The sequence below is a fragment of the Sus scrofa genome, chromosome X, assembly GCF_000003025.6.
Source record: "Sus scrofa isolate TJ Tabasco breed Duroc chromosome X, Sscrofa11.1, whole genome shotgun sequence".
Taxonomy (NCBI): Eukaryota; Metazoa; Chordata; class Mammalia; order Artiodactyla; family Suidae; genus Sus; species Sus scrofa.
The window spans coordinates 98,963,477-98,976,832 of record NC_010461.5 but is presented as its reverse complement, the minus strand read 5'-3'; positions in this window follow the sequence as shown (position 1 = coordinate 98,976,832).

Here is a 13,356-nt window from a genome sequence, read left to right as displayed (position 1 = left end):
TGTGAATAGTGCTGCAATGAACATGCGGGTGCAAGTGTCTCTTTTAAGTAGAGTTTTGTCTGGATAGATGCCCAAGAGTGGGATTGTGGGGTCATATGGAAGTTCTATGTGTAGATTTCTAAGGTATCTCCAAACTGTTCTCCATAGTGGCTGCACCAGTTTACATTCCCACCAACAGTGCAGGAGGGTTCCCTTTTCTCCACAGCCCCTCCAGCACCTGTTATTTGTAGATTTATTAAGGATGGCCATTCTGACTGGTGTGAGGTGGTATCTCATGGTAGTTTTGATTTGCATTTCTCTTATAATCAGCGATGTTGAGCATTTTCTCATGTGTTTGCTGGCCATCTGTATATCTTCCTTGGAGAACAGTCTATTCAGGTCTTTTGCCCATTTTTCTATTGATTGACTGGCTTTTTTGCTGTTGGGTTGTATACGTTGCTTATATATTCTAGAGATAAGCCCTTGTCCATTGCATCATTTGAAACTATATTCTCCCATTCTGTAAGTTGTCTTTTTGTTTTCTTTTGGGTTTCCTTTGCTGTGCAAAACCTTGTCAGTTTGATGAGGTCCCATGGGTTTATTTTTGCTCTCATTTCTGTTGCTTTGGGAGACTGTCCTGAGAAAATATTGATGATGTTGAAGTCAGAGAGTGTTTTGCCTATGTTTTCTTCTAGGAGTTGGATGGTGTCCTGTCGTATATTTAAGTCTTTCAGCCATTTTGAGTTTATTTTTGTGCGTGGTGTGAGGGTGTGTTCTAGTTTCATTGCTTTGCATGCAGCTGTCCAGGTTTCCCAGCAATGCTTGCTGAATAGACTTTCTTTTCCCATTTTATGTTCTTGCCTCCCTTGTCAAAGATTAATTGACCATAGGTGTCAGGGTTTATTTCTGGGTTCTCTATTCTGTTCCATTGGTCTGTCTGTCTGTTTTGATACCAGTACCACACTGTTTTGATGACTGTGGCTTTGTAGTATTTCTTGAAGTCTGGGAGAGTTATGCCTCCTGCTTGGTTTTTGTTTCTCAGGATTGCTTTGGTGATTCTGGGTCTTTTGTTGTTCCATATAAATGTTTGGATTGTTTGTTCTAGTTCTATGAAAAATGTCATGGGTAATTTGATAGGGATTGCATTGAACCTGTAGATTGCTTTGGGTAGTATGGCCATTTTTACAATACTGATTTTTCCAATCCAGGAGCATGGAATATCTTTACTTTTTTTTTTTTTTTTTTTTTTGTCTTTTTGCTATTTCTTTGGGCCACTCCTACGGCATATGGAGGTTCCCAGGCTAGGGGTCCAATCGGAGCTGTCGCCACTGGCCTACGCCAGAGCCATAGCAACGCGGGATACGAGCCGTGTCTGCAACCTACACCACAGCTTACGGCAACACCGGATCCTTAACCCACTGAGCAAGGGCAGGGACCGAACCCGCAACCTCATGGTTCCTAGTCGGATTCGTTAACCACTGCACCATGACGGGAACTCCCATCTTTCCATTTCTTTACATCTTCTTTGATTTCTTTGACTAAAGTTTTATAGTTCTCGGCATATAGGTCCTTGACCTCTTTGGTCAGGTGTATTCCGAGGTATTCGATTTTGTGAGGTGCAATTTTAAAAGGTATCAGATTTTTGTATTCCTTTTCTAATATTTCATTGCTGGTATACAGAAATGCAAATGACTTCTGAATATTAATCTTATATCCTGCTACTTTGCTGAATTTATTAATCAGTTCAAGTAGTTTTGGGGTTGAGTCCTTAGGGTTTTCTATGTATAGTATCATGTCATCAGGCAGATTTTACTTAAATAATCCCGACTCAAATCTCTTTTACTTTTGTTTTGACCTACTTTTCCCTCATTGAACGGTATCACTTTCCACCATTTGGTGCCTGTTTTAAATTCTTTTATTGCAGCCCAACTATATTAAAATGTCAAGTTTAAGACAATTTTTGTAAAGAGAGATGTAGATCAAGCCTTTAGAGCTGTGCTGTGTACTACATTAGTCACTAGCCACGTGTGGCTGCTGAGATTCAAACTGGCTAGTCCGAGAGGTGCTGAAAGTGTAAGCAATAAAGTCTCATGAATAACTAATCACATGGTGAAATGATAATACAGTGTTAACAAAATGTAATATTAAAATTGCTTTCTCCAGCTTCTACTTTTTTAATGAGGCTACTAGAACATTTACAATTACACATGACTCGTTTTCTATGTATTTTTCCCAGTACTGCTGTGTGCTTTTGAAGGAAACTTCACGGATGGCCTGGCTTGCCTGGAGGCCAGATGGCACTGCTGAGCCTGAGCACAGACACTGATTTGGAGCAGTGGTTCTCTAAATTTGGTCCCCAAAATAGCATCATTAGCATCACCCAAGAATTCTTAGGCTCCACCCAAGACCTGTGAATCAGAAACTCAGGGAATGGGGCCCGGCAATCTGTATTTTAACAAGCCCTCTGGGGGATTCTGATGCAGCTAAGGTTTGGGGAGCATTGCTTTAGAGCCACAGGGGAAGAAGCTGAGACCCACCTATGGTAGGACCAGCCTTCGCTCACTGGCTTGGGACAGTTGTGGGTAAACTGAACAAGATGGCAAGGGCTGGGCTGGGGAGGAGATGAGAACTCACAGGGGCTGAGACCCAGAGGAGTAAGAATGGGTGGTGGCAGCAGAAAATAAGTAAGAGAAAGGCTGGTTCCAGAAGGATGCAAACACAATACCGTGTTTATGAAGTCTAAGAAAACATTCAATTCACCATGTATTGAGGTAAAAAGGATGCATGTGAAAGATGTCTGCAAGTGTAGCATCCAGAGAGGCTGCCATGGAAAGGTAAACACCACACTTAGGACGGCGGTTACTCCTTGGGGAAGGAAAAGGAGAGGGATCCTACTGGGGAGGGCTGCACAGTGGGCGTCAACTGTATTGGTAATGCTACATTTCCCGAGCTGCGTTGTGGGTAAATAGATGTTTATAGTAGTATTCCCTGTACCTTCATATAGGTCTGAAGTATCTCCTAATAAAAAGCGAGAAAAATTAAGAGAGGAAAGGGAGAAAATAAGCTTGATATTTAGACTCTATTTAAGAGGGAAAGAGGTGAAGTCATGTTTGATCTGAGCATCAGAAAAGGGGAAAGGCCTGGTGGTTTGAGACTAGACAGCCTCATTTCTGCATTTAGTTAAGGCTTCCCAAGTGCTCTCTTGGTAGTATTGATACCTTCTCTTATATTCTGTGGTAGCTCATACCATATTCTAAATTTTATCAGCATTATTTTTAAAATCGAGGTGAATTCACTTAAAATCAACCGTTTAAAAGTGAACAATTCAGTGACATTCACAATTTTGTGCAACCACCACCTCTTTAGTTCCAAACATTTCATCACCCCCAAACCCTGTACCCATTAAGCCGTCACCATTTCTCCACCCCCCAACTCCCTGGCAGCCACCAATCTGCTTTCCAACTCTATGAATTTACCCATTCTGGACATTTCCTATAAACGAAATCATACAATATGGGAACTTTTGTATCTGACTTCTTTCACTTAGCATAATGTTTTCAAGGCTCATCCACAGAGTAGCTGTACCAGTACTTCATTTTTATGGCTGGATAATATTTCTCTTTTATGAATACACCACAGTTTATTTATCCATTCCCCTGATGATGGACATTTGCATTGTTTCTATCTTTTGCCTATTGTGAATAGTGCTGCTCTGAACCTTCATGTCCAAATATTTGTGCAGTATGTGTGTGTGTGTGTGTGTGTCTACCGCCTTCACCCTACCACCCCTGGACTGTGTACTTCTGAATGGAGGGGACCTTAAAAGCTTTTCTTTCTTTCCCAAAGTGCTAGGCACTGTGTGTTCCACTTAGTAGGTGTTCCACTAATTCCTGTTAAAGTGAACTAAACTCTTCCACAATTTTTTTGGTCACCATTGTTGATATTTTAAAATGTATTATCATGTGTTCCTTATGGCAAGAATCACATGGTGAGACAAGCGGCACAGGCCCCTTGTCATCATTACTTAAAAAGAAAGGGCAAGCCAATAGACAGGTTTTGGTATAGGCTGATTTGAGGGGTTTCAAATTGCTTCTGATTGTTAGTATTTATGCTGTGCTCGTTGTTAATACAGCTTTGCTTCTAGACCCAGGCAAGAGGGACCTCTCTCTTGAGCTCCATGCTTTAGAGGTCCCACTTTGGTCCTCTTCCAACCATACCCCTCCCTACAGAGCCAGGAGCCCAGCCCACGGGAACAGGAGTGTGCCCTTGCTAGCCCATGCCCCAGGGACCCGGCACCCCTGAACCGTCCCAAGCCTGCTGCCAGGGCCTGCGTGCCCCTCTTAGAGCTGGCCTGGGGAGGGCTGACTGCACTGCCAGCGCATGTGCTCCCAGGCCCAAGGGGGCTTGTGTGCCCAGAACAGAGACTGGGGCCTGGTCTCAGAGCCAGGGCATGGGCAGGGGGAGGGGAGATGGGCAGCTCTTTCTGCACCATTGGAACAGAACCTAGAGGAGTTGGAGAATTCTAAATCCCAACCAACCTGGCCTTTCGGGTCATTATGAAGGTACCTTTGTCATGGAAGGAGTTAAACCATTAAATAAAACATGCTGTATAAGGTGACTGAAACATTTCGAGTATTTGTATATTATGTTATATGGATCCACAACTGAATGCTTTCTGAACCCTGCAAATGTTACAAGCAGGCCAGGTTAAATATCTGGTCCATCACCCCTTTCCTTCACTCATGTTACACTTTGTTACCTAAGCACAGTGGGCCCCTTGCTTCTGAAAATGCCTTGTTCTAACAGCCCATCTTGCTATAATGTTTGGATCTAGTCCCTGGTCCAGGCTGAAATACAACTACGAACCATTCTTGCCCCCTCTGTTCACCTGCAAATGCACTGTCCTCCCACTGGTCTTTCTTTGCTCCCCAGGTATTTATACACAAAACTTCTCTTCATTTCCACCCCTGCCCTAAACAAAGGACATCACCTGGAGGCCATCCATTTGGTCAGGCACACCTGAGGAGAGGCCCTTCATGTCCTGCACAACCTTTTAAGAACATTTTGCTTCTCTGACAACCTTCAGGTCTGAATTGTCAATTTCCTGTTTGATATCTTTGATATCCCTCCCCCTGTGGCAGACAAAGACTATGGGACAGGTTCTGTTGTATTTGTTTTCATATAGCAAAGATCAAAGAAGCTATAAAGAAGCTGAATACTTGTTAGAATGTGCCTCTTGGCATTAAAAATAACCTCTCTTTAAAAACAGTGTTGTTAACTGTGGGAAAAAATTAATAACAGTGAATTCTCAGAATAAGAGTAACCTAATAGAGTCCACACTGAGAAGAGAGAGAAGGGAGGTATAATAGCTAATCTACCAGGATTACCTGAGGAAAAGGCACCCACCTAAATGAACTGTTCATTATGGGAATACAAAGGAAATCAAATCCAATCAAACAAAAACCTAGCATGATCAAAAGATAGATACAGAATCAGGACAATAGGTGTTTTATAAAGAAAATGCAAAATCCAGCGTATGGCTATATGATATCACATTATACCATCATCAGCAAAACCAAGCAGCCATTGGTTTTTCCTCAGTCATTACACTCAGAATTTAAAGGCACAATTATGTCTAGGCCTGTATTTCTATTTAAGCAAAGTAATCCCAAGGTGACAGAGGCAGACACAGTGAAAGGTATACTGAAAAGACACTTCTGGGTTTTCTAAGGAAATGAGCTATGCACTGTCCAGGTAATCCAAAGGGAGATCATAGGAGTTCCCACTGTGGCTCAGTGAGTTACAAACCCGAGTAGTATCCATGAGGTTGCAGGTTCGATCCCTGGCCTTGCTTAGTAAGTTAAGGATCCGGCATGGCCGTGAGCTGTGTTGTAGGTCATAGATGCGGCTTGGATCCCGAGGTGCTGTGGCTGTGGCACAGGCTGGCAGCTGTAGTTCTGATTCGACCCCTGGTCCAGGAACTTCCATATGCCACAGGCGTGGCCCTGAAAAAAAAGGGGGGGAGGGGTAGCTCATCATATTTGATGTGTTTGAGGGATGGAAGAGAGGGGAAGGACTTAGAGAAGAAATTTCAACCAATTTCTAGTGAACCTAGGTGAAAATCTAGGGTAGCTGGTGCCTTGGAGATCCAGCCTATTAACCACTGACTCATGGTAAAGAGGCTTACGTATTTACTCTTCTGCCTAGAAGTTCTTATTAGAGGTGATACCACAAAATAAAGACTGGCAAGATGGGAATGGAAGAGTCAAAAATTGATGGTCTACTTGTCCCCTGCCCTCGCAGAAACCATCCCTCTCATCCTGACTCCTTTCCCACCCACGCCTTTTGGCATTCCCTCTTCTCTGTGGCTGGGGCTGTGTTCACTGGGGAGGTGGGTACTGCCCAGCCTAGTAACTATTGAGGTGTGTGCTTCTGGGAATGAGGGCAAGAAGAGACTGATTTAATCACTTTGGGCTTCCAATTAGCAGAAAGTTAGTTGTTTTGTGGCTTCAGGATTGCACCCTTGCTTTGGGCTAAAATCTTGTTAAGCAGAGGCTGCTGAGGGAAAGGGACAAGATACTGGGCTACTCGAAGGTCTCCACCTCAGGGCTGAAGCCGGGGTCTAAGAGAACTTTCTCCAGTGGCCCCAGACTTCCTTCACTGTGGTGAGCTTGCTGTCTCCATGATTGGAAGTACAGCTTTTAGCATCTGTAGAATTTTTGATTTTAATAAGGTCTTAAGTGCTTCGTCAATGGGATGTATATGATGTGCAGTACATTTCTGAGCAATCGGAGAGGGTCACAGTGGAATTGGGGCAAGATGCCAAGCACTAACAAACTAACCATCCAGAGGAATACAATAACCCCCAAGAAATGTTTTGCCTCATAGAGAGATGCTTACTGCTGCCAGACTGAGGCAGATTGACATGGGGTGTGTGTAAAGAAAAAGCTCTGTGGAAGTGTTCTACACATTACTATTACTCAATTTGTGGGCATGACAACCTCTTAGTAACTCCAAGAATACATTTTTTGCATCCTCCTTTCTAAAGCACGTTGTCCAAAGATAACCATTTTATAATAAGTCTACAACACTGCATCCAACATCACTGCATCATTTCTGCTTTCCTGAGAACAGAAATCTGATAGGCCATGGTGAGGATTCACATAAAGAGAGAATGTGAAGGCCACGTGTAGACAGTCAAGATCTAAGCAAGTTTAACAACAGTTAATGGCGATAGATCTACTAAATCTTCTGCCCGATTTTGCTGATAATAGAGATGATAAAACTTCCCTAAAAGATAGCCTATTAAAAATACTTGTATTCCCATATGCCTACATAATAACCCATGACCTTATTCTATTTCCCCTTCCCTCTCTTCCTCTTCCACATTTTAGTCATGTTATTCATACCTTATCGATATATATTTCAATTATGAATTGTTTATCACCTTTATCCCAAACTTTTAGTCTTTGGTCTATAATTAGATTCAATGCAAGAAAAAAAATGGACAGACAGAAAGCAGGTAAAGAAATAAGGAGTTCACTCTTTTGTATTTTTTTTAAAAAGTGTCTAGGATTATTTGCTTCTACTAAGGAAAAGTAGAGAGTGGAGGCAGCCCATGTCATAGCGGACAGTAAGAAATGGGGGTGCAGTATCAGGAAACTTCCTCCTCACAGGACCTCCATTCACAGCACCTATGTCTGTCCTCTGGCCAGAGGCAATATCCCGGTCCTTCCCCCAACCCTTGGGTCAGGCTTTACTTACAGCTTATGACCCCCTCAGGCCTTGTGTGAATTTTAACACAGGGCCTGTGGAGACAATTTTTTGCCTTTACTGCCCTAGCCTGGTAGAGGTGATACTACCATCTTTTGAGTTCAAGTCCTCTCTCTTCTATGAAACCTTTCCCAAGAAAAGCCCACACACTGTGGGGTCTTCTGACTCTTTACTGCAGAGATGAGTGAGTCAGTATAGTTGAGAGAGTAAAGATGGAAATATTTCACATGCAGTCTTTCTCTCAACTAGACTTGAACTTTTGTCACCAGAGATAGTTGCACCTGCTTCTCTGTCTCCAGCAGTGCCTATTTTGAGTCACTGAACATAGTTATGCAATAAATATTTGCTGGTTTCTCTGAGATGGGCAAGGAAGGCTGGTCCTTTCAGAGACCCTAGGCCATGCTCATTTACTTTATGAGTGGTTAGTTAACCTTCTACTGTCGAATGTCCCTGGAACTGGAAAGACAAGGAGCAGACCTATCTGAAATTCAGATTAGAAATCAGAGATTCTTGGTTTTAGTCATGGCTTCTCCATTAACTACCATGACCTTAGGAAAACCAATTGACTGGTTCCCCATCTAAAACAATAAAAATTTTAAAAAAAGAGCTTGAACACAAAAATCTCACTCTCATCTATTCTACATTCCTGGAGTGCTCAAGTCAAGAAACATTGTAAATCAACTCTACTCAAAAAAAATCAAAACAAAAAAAATTAAAAGAACGCACAGTCACACAACAAGGGCAAGTAAAGGATTACTCAACAAAGGATGCCAGAGATAAGCTGTTTAGAAAAAAGGAAAAATCAGCTGAGATCCAAACGTCATAACACATGCCAATATAACTTCAGAGAGATAAGGAGATACGTCGTAAAAATTCACAAGGAAAACAAGAAGAAAAGATATCCTTGGAGAGTCTCATCATCAGATGGTAAGGAATTTTGTATATTTAAAGAATATGGAAGAAACAGAAAAGGAAAACATTGGGAAATTTTCTACAGAGAAAAGGAAAACCAGGATACTTAGGAACAGTAACAAACACAGGAGGCAAATGCAAAATGAGAAAAACACAGCAAAAAGGACAAAAGGCTTATGTCCTACCCCAATTTGATGGCATCTCCCTCTCTCGGTCCTCAACAGGAGGGAAGGCAGGAAGTAAACTCTGACCCAGTAACCGGAGGGGAGCTGTTTAAGTTCACGGGCCTGATAACCATGTGACTGCTCCACGCCAAATCAGAGGGTTGTTGCTAAAAGCCTGAGTAACCAACCACCCAATAGCAGCCACCTGTAACTAAGCTCCACGGGGTAGGCAGGACAGAGGTTAGTCCCCAGTTTGGTAGATGAGAAAACTGAGGCTCAGAAAAGGTGAACTGAGATTGCAAAGTCGTAACAACTGGCAAGCATTTGAAGCAATTCTGGAACCCAGCTGGGGTTCTGCCTCAGTCGACCCATCTGTGACATGAGGAAGTTAGATCAGACCCGTGGTTCTCCAAGCGCAGTGCCCAGGCCAGCAGCATCGGCCTCCCAAGGGAACTTGCTGGAAATGCCAATTTTCAGGTCACCCCAGACCCCGGAATCCTGACCTCTGGGTGGGACCCAGCAATCTGTGAAGCAGCCGCTGTGAAGGATGGAGCGGGAGGAGGGGAAGGTGACACGACGGATGCCCAGGGGAGTAGGGAGACATTAACCTTCGTGTGGAGGAGGCAGCTGGTGAAGGCCAGGAGGAGGGATTGGGGGACCAAAGATGCTGAGGGACTATGGTGCTGAGGGACTGCCCATCATCCTTCACCACCCACACCCTCCTGGGCCTCCTGTCTTAATGAGGGGATGCAGGACACTTGAGCAACTTGGCCCCACAGCTACTGAGGGGGAAGATAAAGGCCCTGAGGTGGGAAAGCAAAAGCCCCTCAAGCTGTGCCCAGGAGGCTCGTTTTCTGCCACAGAGGCTGTGGCACTGGCATCAGAATGTGTCATGAATGAGGGGGCCAACCATGTTGCTGAGGAGAGAAATCAAGAAAAGAACTGTTGAGGGGAAGCAAATTCCTCAAGCTGATGGAGCTTCCCAAGAAAAATATGGAAGAACACACAAGCCCACATAGAATAAGCCAGGACTGCCAGCAGTTATTTAAGGCCCTCAAAAATGGTCAGTTTAAAATTGCTCAAAGAAAAGCTAAATTTCATTGAGAAGTTAATGATATTTTTTAAATGCTTCCCTCTACCATCCTCTATTTGTTAAGAGATTCACAATCATCAATACCATTTATGAGCTTACAGAAAATAAGCGCAAATGCAAACAAATGTTAAGGAGGCACTTAACAAAGAAATGGAGGAGTCCCCTGGTGGCCTAGTGGTCAAGGATCTGGCATTGTCACTGCTATGGCTTAGGTCACTGCAGTGGTGAGGGTTCGATCCCTGGCCTGGGAACTTCTGCATGCCGTGGGCATGGCCAAAAAAAAAAAAAAAAAAAAGGGCAGAAGAGACAGCTCCAGGAAACAAGTCTAAGGTAGAAAGCTACCCAAAAGGAATTCCTCATTTCTGGCAAACGTTTAAGAATATTCAGATGCTCCAAAACATACCTCAGAAACTATGAGCCTTTCTAGAGCATCTGAAGGATATTAGACTCAAATTTTCAGAGTGGTGAGACTGAGTTTCACAGAATATTTCTTTGAACCCAATGAGTATTGTGTATGTGTGTGTGTGTGTGTCTTTTTAGGGCCACACCCGCAGCATATGGAGGTTCCCAGGCCAGGGGTTGAATCAGAGCTGTAGCCACTGGCCTACACCACAGCCACAGCAAAGTCAGATCTGAGCAGTGTCTGCAACCTACACCACAGCTCAAGGCAACACCACATCCTTAACCCACTGAGCAAGGCCATGGGTCCAACCTGTGTCCTCATGTATGCTAGTAGATTCGTTTCCACTGAGCCACAACAACAACTCCCAATGAGTCTTTTCATTGCATCCTGACAGTCCACTCAATTAGCTATTTCTTTGGGTTAAGACATTGTATGTTAATCTAACGAGTGATTCAAAACAGCATCTGCACATGTTAAAAGCTATGTAAATATTAGTGATTATTATTATATCTATTGGGCTTAGAAACACAAATAAACAGAGATGGGAAAAGAAGATAGTGGCACACGGATGCAGATTTTGCTAAGAACTTTATCTTCCTCATTATTTTGCTGAAAAACACCTTAGCAAAGAAAGTGTAGGAGTTCCCATTGTGGCTCAGTGGTTTAAGGACCCTCCGTGAGGGTGCAGTTTCAATCCCTGGCTTCGCTCAGTTGGTTGGGGATCTAGCATTGCCTCAGGCTGCAGCACAGGTCTTACATGCAGCTTGGATCCGGTGTTGCAGTGGCTGTGGTGTAGACCTCAGCTGCCAGCTCTGATTCAACCCCTAGCCTGGGTCTAATCCACATGCCACAGATGCAGCCATAAAACGAAAAAATGATAATAAAAAAAAAGGAAGTGTAAATTACTCTTCTCCTCCATGGTGGTAACAACTGATGGCTTTATCATCCCTCACAATCTCCATCAACCATCCTAAACAAACGTATAGATATTGGGTGTTTCTTGCAAGTCACAACAGATTAAAATCAAATCACCTTCCCCAAGCCCCTTTTATAAAAAAAAAAATTATGGAGCCATTTCTTTTCCCTCCCCTTAGCAACTTTTATCTCTTATTCGAGGCTAAATCTAATGAAGAGATGCGTCCTAAGTAAGAACAAAGCCCATGATCTCAAGGAAGACCCACTCTTTTCTAATACTCAGGAATCCAATCTTGAAGACTTTACTAAATAATGTCAGATTCTCAAAGGCTTCCTCACCATTGACTCTTCAGTAGAGCCTTCAAGGGAAGATGATGACTTCTGTATAGACCAGCTAAACCAATGGTTTCCAAATTTTGTTTCACATTACGCTCACCTGGGGATCTTAAAAAAAAAAAAAAAAAAGGCCTAGCTCTCACCCCACCCCACCCCTGCCCCATTCTAATTTAATTGGAATGGAGGTGCAACCTGAGTATCAGCAGTTTTTAAATATCCTCAGGTGATTCTAATATGAAGCAAAATTTGGGAACCACTGGGTTATTAGGGCTTTTTTTGGTATATTTTCTGAAATTGTCCTGCTTTGGTTTTGGTAGTCATATGCAGTTAGGGTATGTGTGTGTGTGTGATTTCATATTTTTGACAGGAATATACTTTTTCATTCTTTGCAATATGATTAGCCTTGCATTAACTTCCTATTCTTTGGCATTTTCATTATCAATGTTAATAATTATCATACACCCAAAAAACAAGATACACTGATGAGCAAATTATCTGTCCAAAACCAGACATTTGCAAGCTGCAATAGCTCTCACATAACCTGAGAAGAGCAATCTGAATTTACTTTCCAGTGCCCCACTCCTTCTTGATGATATAAATGTCAGGGAAAACCTCTGGGATAGGATGGGCTGCAGTGAAGCCCTCTTTTAAGTCAGTAATCCTAAAGAGGCACTCTGCTCAGAGCCTTTGGCTGCCAGAAATATTCAATTATTCTCAGATAAAAGTAAGTCAGGCAGCTACTTATGCTTTTATCTCCTCATTAGTGTTAGCCCTAATACTGGTTTATAGAAGGACTGCTGTGGGGAGTGGGGCAGTGAATGAATATATCTATTTATGTAATGCAATGACTTTGTACTAATTCAAAGTAGAGAATCCTAGAATTTGAGAGAGAAAGGGATTTTAGAACTCATTTAGACCAGCTCCTCCCTCTCAGCTCTACTTCTAGCTGTGTGACCTTGGACAAACTGCCTAATGTACCTAGACCTCCGATTCTTCATTTATAGAATAGAAATGATAGTATCTACCTTACAGGATGGTTGTGAGCATCTTTAAATGAGATAATTTTGTAGAGCACTTAGAAGAGTTCCTAACTCACAAATTGATTCGCTATCCATATTATATCGGATCCTATGGTAAAAGCTCTATATACATCTAATTTATTTATTATAAGGACCCTGCAAGGAAGTTGTCATTGTACCATTTTATGGATGAGCAAACAACTGAAGCTAAGTTAACAACATAAAAGGTCATCCAGCCAGTAATGTGTAGAGTTGTGAGATGAACTCAAGTCCACCTCACACATGCTCTTTCTACTCCAGCCTGCTAATTGTATGTGAAAGGAATTCAGCTTGCAACATGGTCTCTATGCCTGGAGCTCAGACCTGTGAGGGGATGTCTTACAAACTGGTAAGGCTGGTCTGAAGAAAATGTGTCTGCATAGTGCCTGGGGAACCCCCGTGTAAGAAGTCAGGTTGTGTCCACTGCTTGTGTCCACTGCAGTGTAAGATAGGATGGACCAATAGAAACCTATTTTTAAGGCATGCTGGGGTGGAGGGATACTCATCCTAAGGGAAGAGGGATACAGGAATAAAGAGCTAGAGTTATTAAGTATACCTGAAGTCATCATAGAAGCATAATATTTCAGAGCAGCATGGTCTTTTACATGCATGTCTGTGTCCAAGTGGAAAGGAAAGAGTTTTATACTGAATTAAAAATCAGTGGCCCCAGCAACGCTACTTGGGGCTTCTCTGACAAAGGATAACATGATACAGAAAGATCTC